Source organism: Pinus tabuliformis, chromosome 3_2 (assembly GCF_031772625.1).
Source record: "Pinus tabuliformis cultivar Carrire ecotype Pingquan chromosome 3_2, CPIR1, whole genome shotgun sequence".
Classification (NCBI taxonomy): domain Eukaryota; kingdom Viridiplantae; phylum Streptophyta; class Pinopsida; order Pinales; family Pinaceae; genus Pinus; species Pinus tabuliformis.
In genome coordinates this window covers 928,218,766-928,240,281 of record NC_142302.1, presented here as the reverse complement: position 1 = coordinate 928,240,281, position 21,516 = coordinate 928,218,766, and positions in this window count along the sequence as shown.

The following is a 21,516-nucleotide window of genomic DNA, read 5'->3' as shown; positions in this document are numbered from 1 at the left end:
AAGGTCTCTTGGACTTCCTTAGCCTATTCGACTTCCACACGAACCTTTACAGGATTAGGTGTCCAACATTCTCCCTCTTGATCCGAAGGATTATGTATGAGTCCAAGAAGAGAGTTGTAATACAAAATGTGCAAAAAATGCATGGCAGCACTAGGCACAATGTGCTCTTGAAATGTTGGTATAAAGGGCAGTGGTTTAAGGATGACCACCAACACTAGAACACTTAGTACAGTTCCTAGAACTCTTCCAATTATGGCATGAATCTCAAGTCTTCTGCTCAAGGAAGTTGTCCTGATGTTTTGAAGAGGGAAACCTTCAACCATGAAAGGGAGGTCTCAACCCACATAAAAGGGAGAACTTCAACCTAAAAAGGGAAGTCTCAACCTGTGATGGTTTAAGGATTACCACCAACTCTAGAATGCTTAATGTTATTCTAGAATGCTTAATGTTATTCATGGAACTCTTCCAAAACTGGCAAGAATCTGAAGTCTTCTGCTAGAGGAAGTGTCCCAAATTACCAACTTAAGGCATGCTCAGGGGCATCTTTGTCTCTGGCTACAACTCTGAAACTGGTGTGACAAGTTATGGCTCAAGCTCACTTGATGTGGCTTTGAAGCTTGTAGATGACCATCATTTCCCCCCCTATCAGATACAAGGTGAGATGATGGAGAAAACTCAATTGTAAGACTGTTCAATACTCTTGAACAAGTTTTGTCATGTGACTAAAATATCTTCTTGGTTGTTGATGCCCATTGCCAAGAAGCGATCCATCCAAGATGAATCTTTGTTCTTGCAAGAGGTTTGTTTCGAAAGCATCTGTTTGAAGAATGACTGGTTTTATGACAGTGCTTACATGGATGAAGATCAAAACAATGATCCTTCACATGGCCAACTCAGTCACAGTGTTGGCATTTGACAATCTGTTGTTGTTGAAGAGGGGCAAAGTATGGAACAGCTAGAGATGAACTGTCATGAAGGAATCCAGCACTCTAAAACTGAATGGGCTTTGTGTAATCTGGAATGTGAAAGGACAAGTCATTCTCATATCCAAGAATAGTTCTATTTTTGTTATGGAAAAGCTCTTCCCAAGGTCTGATGATGGGCTTGGGAGGTGCAAGCTGAACATCTGCATCTGCATATAACCTTGCTACTTTATTGGGTACTAAATCTGAATGAACTGTAACATTATTGTCTTGTTGTTTATGGGAGTCTATTTCATCTTCTAAACAGAAACAGGTTCAAAATGATGACTCCACTACTGTAATTCTTCCTGTTGTAGTTGTGATTCAAGCTGCAAAAAAAATCAATCTGTTCTTATGCATATTGTACACATGTTTGAATTTCAAAGAGAGAGTCTTTGTTGATTTTGACTATGTTTTCGACACTAAAACTTATTAGTGTATTCAGTAACTCTAATACTCCATAAAGTCTTCCCATTTTATCAACAAATCAAACTCTGTTAAATACAGTTATGTTAGCTTATTTTAAAAGATATTATAAGTTGCTCCAATTTCGATTTGCACTAGGTTTTGGCTGAATGGTGAAATCATACAACTTTTGGAATAAGGGGATAACTTCTATATACTTTAATACTCTACGAGAACTTCAACACTGAACACAAAATATATAATGAGTTTTAAATAAAATGCCACAATTGGGGCAGCAACAACTGCAAACTTGCTTGGATCCTTCAAATACTCCTCACTTTCTCGGCCAGTGGAAAAGAATAGTCAAGTTCAATACCGACTGCTATTACATTCTTGTAACCATTGATGATAGCATATGGAACAGCTGCAATTGTGGGATAACAGATCGCAAGAGAAAGAGTTGTACATAATCTCATAATCTGTAAAGTTGAAAGCACATAAGAAGTGCCTTACATTTGCTAATTTTGAAATGGCAAATGATGAAGTGCTCACCCTCAAAACCTTGGGGTGAAACTTTGTTACAAGTTTTTCCAAAACAAGTGCTTACAATATCATCAATTTATTCATATAAAATAAGCAAGACTACAGTGAATGGAAGCACTCAAAAAAACACACAAAAACTTAGCACATTTAGGAGGACATCTATGTCAGCCCTTACAGGAAATAATCATCTTTTCTCCACAAAATGAAACTATTGATCTTCAGTTCAGCAGCGAGGAATGAAACAATACTCATATATACACCACGGACTCATGGGTTTCACATAACCAACACATCCTCTTTAACAAAAATGACCAGCGCATATTCTTTCACCATTTAATATATGTATCAACCTTATTAAAAGTTCATACCACCGAACCAAGCACAGATCTCTTTAAAAAACATGTTCCTTAACATATTTCGGTCTTCAAAAGTCAACATACCTTAACCATTCAACGCATTCAATTTTTGCATTGGAATTTTACACAGTTGAACACGACAACATCACTATCCAGCACTCAGGTACCTCTGGTTCAAGTGAAAAGTTTAACGTTGGACGAGTGGTAATAAAATCTAGTCAACCTTCACGTAGAGCGGAGCATAGTCCAAGCAAACATCGCAATGGAACAACCATTTCCATTCCACCATTAAACACTGCATATACAGTTCAAATGCACAGTTCAGATGTAAGAATCATGTGGCACAATTTTCACACACTAGTTGCGTGAATCTCGTATTCATCACCTCCCTTATTTACAAGCTATGGTGAGAGAAATTCTTAGACTCCATCCACCAACTCCGGTTGCCATTCCCCACTTTTCTGAAGAATCTTGCAATGTGTTAGGCTATGAAATCCCCACAAACACTCTTGTTTTGGTGAATGTGTGGGCTATAGGAAGGAGCCCAAAGTCATGGGAGGATCCAAAGCAGTTCATGCCTAAGAGATTCATGCAAGATAGCTTCATGGATGAAAAAGTTAAAAATTTTGAGCGGATGCCATTCGAAGACGATACCACTGAGCCAATAAAGGGCCAAAGGGCTGACTATTCGTAGGGTCAATTGTTCGTAGGGCCGACTATGGGGAGATAGAATTGCTGCGAGGAGAATGGTGCTATGGATTCATAAAATGTGTGACTATTGGGGACATAGAAATGTAGAGGAGCGATGTGTGATTTCATTGTGCATTTAATAGCATTCAACACAACATTCCACAACATTCAACACCACAATATTCACGCCAATGATACACAACATTCCACGCTAGTGATACACAACGTATGCAGTGGATATGAGTATGGAGATCGACTGTTCATCGAATATGGGTGGAGATGAGTCGTTTACCCAACAACGTTTGGGCCAACGTTCAGGCAGGGAATATAAAATGCATATGATGCGGAGATTATATGCAGAACGAGCAGCTGACATTGCCAGAGCAGTCCAGTCGCAGCAAAAGAAGTAACGTTCGGTCTCGGACAGCCCTTAATAATGTGATTTTCTTGTGCCTTACACTACAGCACTGGCCTGGCATGGCTGACAAAACTAAATGTTATAACCAGGAATATACCAGTGACACTAGTACGCAGAAAGGTTGTAACGGTTCCTTCAAGGGGCAGTGGTGACAGATTTGATGGTAGGTTTGAGCAGGAAGGAGCATTTTTTTTCTCTTTGATGCTGCAAGGGAAACCAACAAAGGGTACCCAAAGATAATTGAGCTCACAATGCTTTTGCAGGAAGATTGTATGGAGAGAACCCAACTCAAAAATAGATGACAAAGCATCCATAATGTTAGATCAACATGACAATGCAACTTTCAAATAGTGCAACATTTAGCATGGTATGCACATAGCGTGAGAATTATGTTATTCAATAGTCAACTGGAGAAATCACAAAACTCAGTTCAAGATGCCCGATCACTCAGAAACACTCTTCCAAATATGCAGAACATAGGCAGAATGGCAGAAAAATGTAGGACAAAGAGAAATGACAGGTTGTAGCTAAAATTTAGTTAAGAAGATATTCATAAAATGTAAAACTGATGGCAGAAATGACTTGCACAAAAAGGCCATAAAACTACTAGCTCAAATATGAGCGGGGCAAGATATCGCCCACTACCATGTTAAACACACATGGCAGCAACAGAATATGAAAGATAAAACATGAGAGTACATTTTTTTATTAACAAAACATATACATTTATAGTACATGGTTTGACCGTTGGGTTCCACATCCCAAGGTCTCTTGGACTTCCTTAGTCTATTGAGCTTCCACACTAACCCTTAGAGGATTAGGTGTCCAACAGTGTAGGTAAAAGCACTCCACAAGTAAATTTCTTCCTCCATGTATATTTGAATCCACATCGTATATAAATATATTGATAGGAATGTGACCTTTGCCAATTCCTTGTTGAATCTATGAGCTTCTTGTTCAAGTTTCAATTTGAGTATGCCGTATGCATATGGATATATATATATATATATATATATATATATATATATATATATATATATATATCATTTCCATATACATCATGGGTCATCAATTTATCTTTTCATTTCTCAGCAATGCACTCGTTGAAATCTGGTTTGAATCAGAGTATATATATATATATATATATACGGTTCCATGCACCCCTAACTTTAGCTCTATGTCACCACTCACAACATAACTTGGGCTATTCAGGTAAAAGGAGGTTGTTTACTTATACTCCTTGTAGTCATTGAATATGCACTTTATAAACTATATGGTGAAACAATGTAATGAAGGCATGTTGGAATTCATTTTTCATTGATTCAATGAGTGATATACAAGTATTTTTTTATGATCACCACCATAACTATACTTCTGCAACTTGTCGCGTAAAATAGTGTTAACCCCAATCATGGTTTTATATAGACATATAATCAAAGTGGTGCATTATGAATAAAGGTACCACATGCCTCAACATACTCCTACGTCAATATAGATGGTTATGCCATGTGGGTTGCATGTGGAAGTAAGGCAAAAAGTGAAATTTTGAAATGAATAAAAATCGAAAGATTCTAACTTAAGATTTTGGAGTCCAAATTGGACCAAATCTATATCATTAGATTTGTCTCGCTAAGTCACACATGATTAAAATATCCAACGTGATTTTTGAGGTAGCAAAGGAACCTCAAAAAAAAATTACCCTGTCTCTCTAAATGCACCTAAGAAGTTGGGTAAGTATAGTGAATACTTCATTGAGGTTAAGGTGGGGTGTTTATAGGTGGTATCATAGTATCGAGGTTTAACACTTGGACTGGATGGGCTCTATCATGGGCAGGTAACAACAGGTTCCTGCAAAGGTGTCTCCTATTAATGTTTAGAAAATTAACTAAACTAATGTTGAGTCAAAATACAATTTGTAATTAATTAATTGAATTCATGGTTGATGCATATTACCTTATGATTTAAGGATGCAACATGGTATTAACAATTGATATTTCAGAATGGCCCCTATTTCATGGGCCCCCAGGGTTTGTACCTCAACAGATGGACACTGGATTTTGACCCTACAGTCAATGTCCCCTTGGCTGTTCCTGTTTGGGTCAGGCTCCCTAATCTCCCAGTCCATTGTTGGAACTAGGATTCGCTGAAACACATCGGAAACGCCCTTGGGAAATTCATAGATAGGGAAAACAATAAAGATCAATATGATTGTGCTCATATCTGCGTAGAAGTAGACCTAGAGGTGGGTCTCCCATAAGCCATCAAAATCAAGGTAGGAAACTGGACCCATTTGCAGAAGCTGGGTTACAAGCAACTACCTTTCAAATGCCGAAAATGTCATGTCTATGGCCACTTCGCCAGAGGATGCCCAACCAATGTGGAACCATATAAGGGAAAAGAAGAAGGTTAGAATCAGGTCAAGCGCACTAGGAAAATTCAAAAGCAGGTCAGTCCAAACGGAAAAGGTACTCAAGCCCCCCCTCAGCAACACCCGCCCAAAATGGATCAAGAAAACAAATTCAACCCTCTAAGCTCACAAGTAGAAGAAACGCAGGAACCAAAAAATCAAAAATCAACCTCACCCTCTAAAGGCACCCCCAAAGGTTCTGGAAATGGAGTTGAGCAAGATAGAAATGGTGTTCCAGCAATAGAGGTAATGGCTGAAAGTGGTGTTCCAGCAATAGATATGGCAATGGTTGGGAGCTCCAAAGGAAACATTGTCGAAGAAGAGGAAGACGAGCATGAATCGGAGTGCTCAAAGGAAGAGGGGAAAATAGGAGAATCCCAAGCAACGATAAGGAGATCCACAAGAGGCTGTAAATCAAATCGGGAAAAAAGAGAGCAGGAAACGTTTAAGGATAAGCTTCAAGGCAACCAGCCAACCCTTGAGAAGTTACTAGCATCAAAAGAAAAGATGACGAGAAACCAGCCCCAAGGCTCCAAAGGATCCAATTAGAAATACAAATGATGAAGATATTCTCCTAGAACTGTAGAGGTATGGGGAGGAGAATCAAAGAAGAAGCCATCAGAAGTTTAATAAGAATAGAAACTCCTGACATGCTTCTCATCCAAGAGACCAAATTAGAAGACTTTGTCTTCCTTCAGGCAAGTAAGAAACTCTGGAACAAATGTGAGGCGAAAGCAATCTCAGCCCGAGGGGCTTCCAGAGGGTTGGGCTCTCTTTGTAACGCTAGAAAATTCACATTCATCTCTGAAACCCTCAATACTCATTAGCTGCTCTTAAAATTGCAGCACATAGATTCAAAAGAGATAATCAGCCTCTTCAATGTGTACTCCCCCGTGAATGCTGTGGAAAAAAGGAATGCTGGGACTCCATAAGAACCCAAGCAAATCTATTTAATCTTGAGAATATCATCATAGCAGGAGATCTCAATCTCACTCTCTTATCAGCAGATAAGAGAGGAGGCAGTATTGTTCGAGATCCGGCAAGGGAATGGGCAGAGGATCTTATACAGGACTGGGACCTACTGGACATCAAGCCAATTTCTGGTAAGTACACTTGTACTAACAAAAGAATTGGTCTAGCCACATTGCTGCTAGATTGGACAGATTCTTAATTCAAAGCTCTTTTCTTCTGCTTGGATTAGAGGCTAGAGTGCATATTCTCCCATGCAGCACTTCAAATCATAAACCATCAAGCTGGAACTCAGGTCTCATCTTGATCTTGGACCTATACCATTCAAATTTAGTCCGCTCTGGGCTAAGGAATCGAACTTCATGCAATTAGTTAAGGACACTTGGGTGCAACCGATCAAAGGCTCCCCCTTTTTCATCTGGGAAGAAAAGCTCAGAAGAGTGAAAAGGGCTTTGAAAATATGGGCCAAATCTCTACCAAATCCAACCAATGAAAGGAAAAAAATCCAGCATATGCTGGAAGTCCATCAGCTCCAAGCCAAAACAGCTGACATAACAAAAGAGATCCTAGATAAAGAAGCTTTGTTTTAGCAAAACTATCATAAGGCATGTCTAGCTGAGGAAGAATACTAGAGACTTAAGTCTCACAGTCTTTGGCTCAAAGCAAGGGATAGGAATTCTTCCTTCTTTCAAAAACAAGCTCAGGCTAGGAAATGTATTGATTCCATTTCTAAAATCAAATATGGTACTATCATTCACAAGGATAATGCAAGCATCAAAAAAGTAGCTTCTCTTCATTTTGAAAGTCACTATAGCGAAGAGACAATTCTGGATCAAAACTCAAAGATGATGGACAGGATCCCTCCCCTGATTTCTGTTGATATGAACCACCTCCTTGAAGCTAAAGTCACCAAGAATGAAGTCAAGGTTGCCTTATTTGCTATGAACCCAGACAAAGCTCCTGGGCTGGATGGATTCTCAGCCAGATTCCTCCAAATTTGCTGGTCCATTGTGGAAAAGGATATTTAAAAAATGGTTCTAAAATCCCAAGTTTGCAAGAAAATCAGAGGAAGGACGAACTCTTCTTTTCTTGCTCTCATCCCCAAAGATAAGGGAGCCAACTCCTTCAATAGGTTGCATCTGATTTCACTTTGTAATATAGGTTACAAATTGATCACCAAAGTCATCGCTAATATACTGAAGCCCATCGTCCCCAAAATCATTCCAGAAAGCCAAGGAGGTTTCATTCAAGGTAGACAGATTGTGGACAACTTCATTCTGGTCCATGAAGCAATCCATTCAAGCTTGATTCGTAATGAAAAAGGTATGGTTGTCAAACTTGATTTAGAAAATTCTTTTGACAGAGTTAGGCATTGTTTTCTGTTGAAAGTCTTACATAAACTTGGATTTGGTGAGAATTTTATAAATTGGACTCGAGCTTGCATCTCGGAGCCTTGGATTGCCCCATTAATTAATGGCAGAGCTGCTGACTTTTTCAAAGCCATGAAAGGGCTCAGGCAGGGGTTCCCTCTCTCACCTCTTTTATTTGTTCTTCAAGCCTTTGTTCTCAGCTTTTACCTAGACATAAAAAGAGCAAATCAGGATATTGCTGGACTCTGTATTGCGAGGATTGTGAAAACCATTAATCATGCTCTTTTCACGGATGACACGCTGCTATTGGGAGAAGCTTCTGGGATTATTGCCTCTAGATTTAGAAAAGCTTTGGATGAGTTTTGTTTGGTATCAGGAAGTAGTCTAAACAAAGGAAAATGTCATATCTATTGCTATAACATCACTTCCAGCTTGCTCAACTCCATTTCCAGAACCTTTGGTTTTGCAACATCCTCAAATTAGACTTCCTTCAAATATTTGGGCCTCCCGGTTTTTCTCAAAAAAGCTTACAGTAGAGATTGGCTCCCCCAATTGGAGAAATTCAAGTACAAGTTGCTTGCCTGGGGTTATTCCTAGCTTAACATTGCTGGTAAGTCAGTCCTTATTAAATTTGTTCTTTCCAGTCTTCCCTTGTTTCAGTTTTGTGTCCTTCTCGCTCCAACTGGCATTCTTAGAAAAATGGAGGAGACCATCTGAAAATTCTTTTGGAAGGGGGGCAAATAGAATGAGAAAAAGATTCTGCTAGTCAACTAGGAATGTATCTCCAAACTGTTATTGGAAGGAGGCTTGAATTTTAAGATTCTTGGCTACCATAATGTAGCAATGGGAGCTAAGTTAATCTAGAGAATTATTGCCCCTAAACTCGGCTGGGTGCAATTAGCTCTCTGGAAAAAATACTTCAAAGGCCAGCGTTCTCGCAACCTAAAACACCCTAAGAAGCATTCAAATACACCCTTCCTGAAGTTTTGCAGCAAAGCTTTCTCTCTCATTAAAGATCGTGCCTTCTAGGTTCCTGGTAATGGAAAAAAGATCAACCTTTGGACAGGTAAAATTTTGAATAATGAGCCTCTGGGAGACTATCGTTCACTCCAAACGTTGTGCAGATGGATGAATGAGGCTAGATTGAGAACTCTGTGGGACATTTCAGCTTGGCAGAACTCACGCTGGGCTAGCTGGAATCTTCAAACACCCCCAGAACTTTCTATGGAGCGTGAGACTCTAATTTCCAAGCTCCATGGCCTGTCTCCTTTACTGGCTCGAAAAAGGGACACAAGAGGATGGGGTACGTAGACTAGCGGATACTCTGTTGCTCAAGGTTACGCCAAGCTAGGTGAGTGTCCCCATGTGGCCATAAACCCTGAGCCTTGGAAAGGGATATGGCATTATCCCACCCTACCTAAAATCGACTTATTCAGCTGGCTGCTTTGTCATTTCAAAATTTTGCCAAATGATAATCTCCAGAAATGTGGTTTTCACGGTCCTTCAAGGTGTAGTCTTTGTAAGGTAAACCAAGAAAGCGTAGTTCATCTGATGCTTGAATGCACCTTTACTTTGTGGATTTGGATAGAATTGTTGGGAACTCTAAGATTTAGCATCATGTTGCCTTCCTCCATCACTGATATTTTTACTAAATGGCTGCAAAGGTATCCCAGGACTCCCCCAAAAAACAAAATTATCAGAGCTACTTGTATTGCTCTCCCTAAAATAATCTGTTGGCAGGTTTGGCTTGAGAGAAATAAAAGGATTTTTAGAAGCTATGAATAGGAGGCCAATCTTGTTGCAGTGAAGATTAAAATCTAGCTTAAAGAGAATCTGAGAGATATTAAAGATGACTTAAATCTCAGTCAGCAAGATATAAATTAGGGCTCCTTTCTTGAACTCCAGTTCCAAAATAGTGCAAATAGTATCTCCCTCCTCAAAGATTGGCAAATAAGACTTTCAGCAAATGAATTCAAAGACTGGGCCACAAATCAGTAGAGATTCTCCCTCTTTTTGACGAGGCTGGAAAGGCCAATCCTGGAAGAGCTGGAGCTGGAGGCATCATTTTGAATCTCGATGGGATAAGGATACACAGTTTCACCTGGGGTCTGGGCATAGCTTCTAGCATACAAGCTGAGGCTTTGGCTCTTTTCCAATTACTCAAGATTGTGAAAATACTGAACATCAAGGAGGCAAATGTAATAGGTGACTCCTAGGTTATAATTAATATTATGGTGACCCATTCTAAGCCAACGGATCTAAGGCTTGCAAGGCTGATTTTCAGAGTAACAGATCTTAGAGACTCTTTCCAGAAGTTAAATTTTTATCATGTGTTGAGAGCTAAAAAAAGGAGGCGGACATCAAAGCCAACAAAGCTGCCCTCTTACGGCTAGAGCCTTACTCAGAGGAGGACAAGAATCATGGGAACCAATTCCTTAATTTAGATAGCTGTCATGTTTTACTGCCTTTTGTTAAATCAGTTTGTATGTACCCATAAAGTTGGGAAAATCTCAAAAATAGACTACATAGTAGCAGGCAAAAAGAGATGTGAGCTAAGCATAAACGCCATGGCCTTGCATGGTTGTGCGGTTCTTGTGGAATCAGACTCACCTTTTGTAATCTGATTTCTAGCATTAAGGCCAAGTATTTAATAGATCCTGTATCCGTTTCTGTAAAAAAAAAAACAATTGACATGATTTTATTATCATTATGTCAATTAACAACTTGTGTTGACTAATATATTTTTTGTTGAGTATGCACGCAGATGTGATATTACATGTGGCTTGATGTTGATTAGTATTGATACACTAAAATGGTTTGTTTTGTTACAACTAGCCACAATGGCATTGCCATGAAACCAAGATGGTGGTTATGATTATGTTTATTTATTTATTTATATCAAATGTATATAACAATTGTGCATGATTGGAAACATATCACAAGAATTACAAGGATAGTAAGATGCAAGGAATGAGTAGCAAGATGGTTCAATACAGTTCTAATAGGTAACAACATGGGCGTGAAGAAACTTTAGAGGAGAACAGGGGAGGGGAAAACTCTCTTGATTGGATGGATACCTCGAGAAGCCTACAAGATGATATTAGGAGTTGTAAGGTAGATAATAAAAGGCTAGTAAGGGCTAAGGAAAGGAAAGATAATATGAACTATATTGAAAATCATTTCTATCTTGTAAAGATAGAATTAGTGTGAGTTGGGGTCTAGTGAGAGAGATATGTTAAGCCCTTTGGGATCATAAGAGAGAAAAAATGTGGTCAATGGTAGCAGGTCTAGGAAGAGCTACTGAAGAGAAAGTGGAGGTATTGTGAGAGGGAATGCTCCATTGAGCACCCTAGAGGGAATCACTAGTAATTGGTGCACCACTCTAGTAGGCCTTCTAGTTCTACTACCAGGAGGCATCATTACCATTATCACCATCATCATCATCATCATAGTAAGAGTGGTGACTATCACATTCGCAAGGAACTAAATAAGGCCAAAACACCCAAATTTAATGGGGAAATAAAGAAATCGGAAGATGTAGAAGCATGGTTTCTTGGTATTGAAAAGTTACTTAGGATTGATGATTACCCTAAAAACATGAAGTTAATGGTAGGCACCTACAGTTTGAAAGAAAAAGAAAAAATATGGTGGAATATCGTAAGAATGTCAATGGTATAACTAAAGAGAGGCTGGCACGGGGTGACTTTCAGGGTCTCTTTAGATACAAATAATTCTCATACAACTATTATGATAGGAAGGCGAAAGCATTTATGATGTGAGGTTGGGGAAAATGAAAAACGAAGAATACACCACCATTTTTTTGGAAATTTGCAAAAGATGGAAAAAGTGAAATGATTCATTAGCGGGATTCCTTTATAATTTAGAGACCGAATTGATATGCATGAGCCTAAAAATTTAAAAGATTCCATTAAGAAATTGAAGCATTGTTATGGAAAAGAAAGTTGAAGGTTAGAATACAATGGTGAGTGGAAAGCAAAGAGCAGTGGAAAGGATAAAAGGAAGTGGCTTAAGAGATTGAAGATAAGGAAGGAAACACGACTAGAACTAATTCAAGCTGAGTTCAACAAAAAATTAGTTTAATTGAGAAGGGTCATGCACATTAGCTTACAAATAGAAACACAAACATGAGGCCAAATATCCTTTGTGTTGTTGGACATGTGGATGATACCACTGGAAATGATACTTCCTACAACAGAGAATTGTATGTCCAAATATTTACAGTGCACAAGAGGTTCATACCATGGGAGACATGGCACAGCATTTGCCTAGGATTTATGCAGCAATGGATAATTGTCAAGTAGACTACCAAGCATCCATTATTGAGATGGAAGGTAAGCTATGTAATCAAGTTATTTGTATTTTGATTGATCCTAGTTCTAACTACGGTTACGTTAGTGCAAAGCTTGAATAGAAATTTCAGTTTACCAAGGAAGCACATGAAGAACTATGGTTGTTTTAGTTATCAATAAGGACCAAGAGAAGAGTAAGCCACTAGGTGAAATCATGTGCTTTTGAGCTTCAAGGCATGCCAATGATATCAAACCTATAATGTGTTTATATTAGGAGAGTACAATATGTTTTTAGGTATGGATTGGTTGTATAATAATCATACCAATGTTGAATTTTATTAAGAGGGAATCGAGTGATTAGATGAAATTGGAGAGAGAATAATATTGTAGGGTAAGTAGAAGCCTACTATAATAAGGAAAATTACATCCATGCAGGCCAGGTGAGATCCTTTTTCTCATTTGATTCTCTGTTTTTGAGCTCATGTCTGTAAAATTATTTTGAAGGCTAATAAAGCGGTCACACTGGAAGGTAAGGACCTAGAGAGGTAGCTCAGAAGTCTGGTGAATTCTGTTATCAAATTATTGTTATGCTTATGAATATGTTTATGTTTCAATTTTCTTGTGTGTTTATGTTATTCGCAATCTTTTCGATCCATTGCACTAAGTAACATAACAAAACTTCACATAAAGTATATAATACCTTTTTCATTAATGGATCACACTTCTTAACCTCTTATGATGCCTTAGTCTGAGACTCTTCTCGATAGTCAAATAGGCAATCCTTTCAAATTGTTCAACCTCTTTCATAATGCCCCAAGACTTGCATATATAGCATGTAGGGTTAGGTTGGCCAAGTCCTTCATGAGTTCCCTTAGGAAAAAGCAGTGATGTTTCCATGCTTTAGTGCTCTTTCCCATTTGCATACTCCATTATGAATTAGTAATTCCCCCAAACAGTTTGAGTTCTGATGTTTCCCTTATTTTATGAGCTGACATAGAAGAGAATCTAGCGATATTTTCTTAGTTAATTCGCTCCTTTGACCCATAGAAACTGATGTATGGTCACTAACGCTATTCCCGAGGTAGCAAGTACAGTTATCCTAGGCACTAACACACCCTTAGGCTTGCTGAGAAGCTTTATAAAGGAGGTTGATAGTGTCTAGACAATATTAGATTGACAACTAGGCCTGTGAACTTGGTTAGTCCTCCGTCATCATGTCTTTGTCCTCTTAGTTGATGAGGAGTTCATTTTCCTGTATAGCAAGGAGGCCATGTTTGACATGAAACCCATGAAACAAGAGTGCAATGGAGGACTCCATGACATGGAGAGCCATAAATTGGAAACATATCTTAAATATTTTTTAATGGATAAGTAGCCAACTAAAATGCTACAAATTAAACTAGCATAAATATTAATGAAAATGTATGTATGAGGTAATGAATTTGGGTATCCATATTTAAATTTAAATGTATGAAATGGATACCTAAAGGTAACCTTGAGTACTTTTTCTAACGCACAGAGTGGATGCATGGTCGTTGGCATGACTCTTGCTGTATGGATGCAAATGAAAGAAGATCTTGATATAATTGAAATCCAATTATCTTGCATACTAAGCCTATTTTAATAAATCCATACCTAAAGGTAATCTTGAGTACCTTTTCTAATTAATAGAATCGATACATGGTCAATGGCATGAGATATGGTGTAAGGATGGATAAGGAAGTAGAGTTGGCTATAATTGAAATATAATTATGTTGTATAGTAACACTATTTTAAGAATCATACCTCTTTAAGAAGATAATATCCTTGGATATGGAAGGTGCAAGAATGTACTTTCTAAGTGAAAGATAATGTCATGTACATGGTAGGTTTTGTAGAAGAAATGAAAAGTCTACACATGTCATGATTTTCATTGGAGAAATAGTAAAAACACTCAAAGTTGAACTACTTTTTCTTATGTATGTGATAAGGCTATGAGAATTATTTTATTTCCGTTAGAAGAATTGATTGGATGGGATATTGATTATCCCTAAAAAGAGGAACAAGCTTAAAATGTAGAGTTGATAAACTCTTTTGTAGGTGTAAGAGTTGTACATAAATGATCATGAAGACCAAAATAATAAGTGTTAGTTAGGATACAGATTAATTTCATTAATCTTGCTAGATTAAAAAGAGTGAAATATGAGGGCTATGTTTCAAGTAGTCATTTGGATGGAACATAAGAATAATTTTTCATGTGAATAGAGATGTGAAGGAAAGGTAAGCATATGCATTTTAGCATGCCAAAGGTAGTTGCACCATTTAAACATTGGTTAAAATAGTGTCTATGCATAGGAGTACAAAGGGGATGGATCCCCTAGATCCTTATAAAAGGAAATTTTTGGCTCATAATCACATTAAGGAAAAAATATAAACAATATCCATAAATTCGAGTGCACATATTAATATTTTGATGTTTTTAGTGAACTTGTTAAATTTGCCTTGTTGAGTTGAATGTGGGCATGAAAAGGATGGATTATCCCCCTAGATTTGGAGGAAAATGTCATCATGAGGAGAGAAATTGTGATTCCAAAAAATGAGCAAACATGGAGTAGCAACAAGAAATATTCTCGACTTCTCACAAATATCTTTCAAAATAGTTGCATTTAGAGGGGAAAGGTATGTTAAATTATATTTGATAGTAGTAGTTAGAATATGGTTTCCATAGAGATGGTAGATAAATTTAACCTACGTAGTGATAAACATATCCATGTATACCTAATTGTATGGTTTAAAAATGGGAATGAAGAGAGTGTTGAAAAAAGGTGTTTGATCAAGTTTTCTATAGGAAAGGCTGAGTACAAAGCTAAAATATGGTGTGATTTGATTCCAACGAATGCATGCCACATGTTGGGAAGTCCATGGAATTATGATAAAAAAATTGATGTGTGATGGCAAGTAGAATACATTTACATTTTGGAAGGATGGATCTAAAGGAATCTTACCTCCCCTTCAGGATGAAGGGAAACCTGTGTTATCTAATGAGAAATTGTTAAGTGAAGGTAACAAGATTCTTCTACACGTCACTGATGGAAAGAAAATAATAAAAAGACATACTAATATCTACTAAAGCTGCAAAGGTAATAGAAGAATATGTTAATGTTATACCAAATGAGTTACCTAATGGTCCTCCACCAAAGTAGGATATTCAACATCATATTAACCTAATCCCAGTAGCATCTCTACCTAATCAAGGAATATATACAATGAGCCCTACACAACATGTAGAGCTCAAAAAACAAGTGACATTAATATAGCTCATTTGTCTCGTAAATATATGTTAATATATTTTGGCTAAAATTATTTACATAATTCTCATGAAATAAAAGGGTAAACCTTTTGTTTTTAGTTATTACCATATATGATCCAAAAATGGATCTTGGATAAACCTCTAAGTCTAAAAGGCTTTATTCGAGAGGTAAAATGTGCCAAATGGCGCAAATCCTTTGTAAATTAGAGGAAAATCAAAATCACAGGCTACTCTCAGAAATAGTCTCATTGCAGCAATCTCCTCATTTTGAATCCAACGCAACTTGAATGGGTGAAAACAGACTCCGGATGAAGGAGTTATTGTAAAATTGCCCAATGTCCTTAGGAAAGGAGGCAATTTCATTAAATTTTGAACTATATTGAAAATTTTGATATTTTTAGTATAGGCTCACGGGCCAATCGACAGCTGACCCATGGTAGGCCAGGATTGGGTTATGTAGGCTTGTTTGAGCGATCATCGTTAAATATCGTATCGTAATTATTTCAAAGGGAAGGACCTTGGGTCATCAGTGATTGCGATAAGAGATTGCCACCTTATCGCATCGCACAGATCCATGGGAGAAGGACCAATTCCCCGAGGCCTTAAGATGTATTACCATGAGTGCATTATAGCCGTCAGATCGGCAAAGGGAAGAAACGGCCAAGATCTGATCATTGATCGGCAATCGGGGAAGCTTAAGGGCTGTGGGCCATGGAACTGACAATATGTTAATGAACTGATATGCCGAGATGCGATAGCGTCGATCGGAGCGATCAGAGATCAGATCGAAGGAAAACCAAAAGTGATAATTGGGTCTTTAAACCGTGCAACATTGCGATTTGCGACAGATGTGCGGACCCGATAATACTATAAACCATATTGTATGGATCTTGAGATCCACCAAATGCCATTTTTCAATGTATTCATTAATAATTCGTTATTTAGAAAAATACAAAGGGGCAGGCCAATTGTGACTTATGATAGTGATCTACAGGCGGACCTGATAGAAAAATAAAGCACAGTTATGAATATTTCAAGTCCGGGATGAACAATGTTCTGCATATTTTCCCGTGTTTGGAAACATTTCTCTGTGTAAGCATAAAATGACTGGTCAGAGGAATTTTAAGTGTTGATTGCCCTATATGTTACCAAATAAGTGGCATCCATCCTTAGAAGCATTTAGAAATGATTGCTAACACTCAAAGGAGGAAAATGAGGGGACAGCGAGTTGAAGATAGGGAGCCCGAGAGGGGAGATAGACAGGCAGCGCCAATTTGGCTTAAAAATCCATGAACAGAAGGTTATTTTGGTTGTTGATGTTGGTTGATTCTGAGAGCACGATTAACAAGCATAAGCAGACAGCGTGGAGACAGAGGAAGTTGAAAAAGTGCAGAGAGACTTGGACGCTAAGAATTTCCCAAGAGGGAAGTCCGTAGTGTAAAGTGAATGCTTGGGCAGAGTTGGAGAGTTGAGGAACCCATTGGGAAGCTCGGTGTGCCAGAGCACTTAATAGAGTGAAGCCAACAGGGGTTGGAGGTAGTGCATAAATACTTCAATGAAGTATCAGATAGCAAAGACACCGAATGATTGAGTTGTTGCTGGTATTGTTTGAGTTGAAGAAAGAAGAAGGAGTCCAGAGACAGAAAATGATTCTGAGGGAGTTAAATAAGCCAGAAGCTCAAAGGAGCTCAGAGCACTGATTGAAAGAATTAGTCCAGAGAAGCCTAGATCTGTTTGCAGCTAAAGGATAGCCAGGGATAAGATGGTATTTTGAGCCCATTGGTTCATTTGTAAACCATATGGAATTGAGTCAAGGACTTGTAAAAGAATTCAGCCATAATCCCAAAGAACCTAATCGAGTTGATTAGAGCTCAAGGAGACATAGCCCAAGATATCAGGGTGAACTCCATGTTACATTGTTGTCTTATGTGTTTGTTTCTTTGCTGCATTATTCAATGTTATATTCATTTATATATATGTTCAAGCAAATTTAAATATCAGCATACACAGCAGATTTTAAAGCACATAAACAACCAACAACAAATACAAGCATATACCTATATTTTCAAGCATTTCTTAATTCCACATTGGTTAATCATTAAATACTTGGGAATATTCAAGCTTTGGAAGTGGGAGAGGTTCTTGTAAGTGAGATAAGAAGCCTAAGTACCCCATTTTCAGATCAGGTGGTATCAGAGCTTAAGATTGGTTAACCATACCTTTAAAAAGGTTATATCGGAATGCTTGATTGAAAAAGCAAAGACTACTTGTCTGAAAGGTGTTTGAACAACAAGAGGCTGATTGTATGCTTGTTTTGCAGAGTGACCATTTTGTGAGTTTGCAGAGGTGAAGGGAAAGCTATTGATTTCTCAATCTAGGAAGGACAAGAAGGAGAAGGGCTGAAGTCATTCTTCTATCCCAAAGGACCTCAAGGAAATCCAAAGCACAAGAGGTTTTTTGCAAGAGGTTGCTTAGATAAGCTCTTTATTTATCTTGTTGAAGTTTTTTATTCATTGGCATAATGACAACTTCTACAAGTGGGTCCTCAAATTCTACTCTCTTCACAAGACTCTTTGATGAAGACATGAAGCAATAATTATCCGCCATGATGGATATGGTGAGAGAAATGTATGAGGATGGAAGGAATTGAAGCATACTTACAAAGCAGCTTAATTCCATGAAGGAAGAGAAGCAATTGTTCGCTGACAGACTACAGGAAATGGAGAGGCAACTTCATATTGTAAATACGAACCTGAAAAGGATGCATGAGTTGGAGCCACAGCTCTTTGTTGCCAAAGAATCCTTAGTCAAGTCTCATCTTGAAGAAGAGGTAATCCATTCCGATGCGGTGGAAATGTTACTATGAAAACTTTAGAGTTATTTCAAGCCACAATAAGAGTTGTGAGAAATTTCATGCCATAGTAATATCATTGTAATGTGTGACTGAGATGCGATGACAATGTACAAATTCATGCAACTGAACTAAGCGACTTGTATTGAGCCACTATTTCATCGAAATTTAATAAGCCTCTCGGTATAGAATACAAACCTCTGTTGATTGTGATTGTGAGTAATTGAACTCCTACGTGGACCATGAGTGATTCACTATACTTACCATAGAAGGAACCCCAAGAAAAAAAAGGTTGAGCCGCCATAGAGACAAGGGTTCCATACACATTTGTCCAGTCATAGAAATATTGATGCCAAATTTTTGACCAACAATAGAAATACCAATCAAAATTAACTGTGTCTTATGGAGAAACATAGATGAATATTTATAGTTGACTCTACTTATGAAGGGTCATAAATTTTGGGGAAAGTTGACTTTCCAATTTGAATGCTCGACTTATGGAGGGAAATTCAATTTTGAATTTTCTTCAAATATATATTTTAAAAAATATTTGTTTTCTCAAATTTCTTATTAAATAACACATCAACAAGGAATTCCATGATATTATTTAGTCAATTTTAATTCTCGTTGTGAATTCTCTTTGGGGCATGGTGAACTTTCCTTTGGATTAGATGGGATTTTATTAGGGCTTAGGGTTTCAATTTAGGGAAATTCGTCCCAAAGTTACCAAATTTTTAATGCACGTGGGGAATCCACATGAATTGAGGTATTTGATGGTTGGATTTTTCTATGGAACAAACATACGTGAGCCCTGTTAACACTCTAGGAAGCTCTCCTAGGTTGTAGCTTGGAGATGCCTGGAAACATATAAATCTTCAATATCATTCTCTAAACTATTGGAATGGATTGGGGTTTGGATCAAGTCAGATGACTATTTCAACTCTATTTTCATCAAAACATGCATGAACACCCTCAGCTTGACAAGGCTTTCAACCAATAATGCTCAATAGTTTATAGATTCAATGAATAGATGGAGAATCCTAATTGTACGAGCAGATACATACATAAACACATATGAATGGCTAGCTACAAAAAGTAAATGAAGCTTACAAATCTAATTTATCAACACAGAGATAAGATGACAGTTATCTGGCATTCGACAGAGAAGAAAACATGAATAACCCATTCAAGTGTAAGCTTAGAACAGAGGGAAAGATGGCGATTGAACATATAACAGCAAAACAAGCTTGTATTACTGGAATGAAGATGAGATGCTGAGAGGAGCAGACTCTCCATAGTCTCCAAAAGTTGAACCCCTAATACTTCTAACTTCCAGTCATTTATAAGATTTTTACAATGCTCTTGGGTTCTCTGATGCTCGAGGTGTCTTAATCTATCCCCTCTGGCTTCTAACTGCTTTATGTCATGATTAGACAGAAATGATCCAGAGGTCTCTTTTCCTAACAACACAGTAACCAAATTCTGGTAATTTTTCTGCGTTGTTAGGTAGCTCGCTCATGCCAGCGATGCTCCATGATCACTTTTGTTGGCTCAACTGCATCGTGCTGTGGCTTTTTCCCCTTCTAGCCATATGTCTCCCAACCTCTGTCTACTTGAATCCCTCTTCTAGTGTTAACAATCATTGCTAATTGATTCTAAGGATGGTGGCCACCTATACTGTAATGGAATGGGTCTTCGGGCCTTTGAAATCCTTTCGAATACCAAAAACAATTTTTTTCTATTTTACACGGAGAAATGTTGCAACACTGTGAAATTTTGCCAAAACTGTGTTCATTCCTGACTTCAAAAGTCCTTAAATATGGTCTATTCCTCTATCGGGTCCATCCTCATCACTATCGCAAGTCGCTTTGGCCTTTCTCCTTTGTATTTTTAAAAATACATTAAAAAATCGGGAAAATAACGTGAAAATTGGCTCCCTCGGGACTTCAAATATTATATTTTTCCCTTCACGAACCCTTTTTGGTCTGGGTCTTATTGCATCGAGTTGTTTCTTTTTATTTCGTTAAATAACAAAATATGTGAAAATACATAAAAAAACTTCAAAATCTATGCAATAATGTTTATATAGCCATCAGGTCTGGTTAATCGCATCGCATATATATATATATATATATATATATATATATATATATATATATATATATATGTATGTATATATATATATATATATATATATATATATATATATATATATATATATATATATATATATATATATGTATGTATATATGTATATATGTATATATGTATGCATGTATGCATGTATGCATGTATGTATATCCCGCTCATCTGTGAAGCTCTTATGCGATATCACGATGCGATTAATCACATCGCATATCGCAATAACCCCAAGCCATTTGGTGAGTGATTGATTGTGTTGGCCGATTACGATTTTGCCGCTCAAATCTGGACCATTGATCAGCCAGATTTGACAGTTGTTGTGCATTCATTGTTCAAGCCTCCGCTGCTCTGTTTTTCATTGTTTTCTCTATATTTTCATTTCCCGATAGTGTTTTTCTGCCTTTTGGAGGGTTTTTCTTAGGCGACAGTTTTGAATGTTTAGAATATTTTGAAGACTTTATAGGGTTTTCTAGGATCTGTTTGGATCAGCATCTCAGGGCTAACAGGACCATTGGAGCTAAAACAAGGGACATTTCCGCTAAAAATAGCAGCACTGCACCTCAGGGGCTAACACTGGCTCCTTCTGGGGATGAAAGCCTCCCTGTGAGGTTTCAAGAACTACAAACTACTACCTTTCCAGTAAGAACCAAAACAAACTTATCTCCTAGTGTTCCATTGGGCATGGAGTTTATTTGCATAAAAACAAAAACTGAAAAACCTATTACAATATTAAGGCCTTAAAGCCTCATATGAAGTAAAGTTTCAAAAATACCTTCACCCTCCAAATTGTGCAGAATGAAAGTA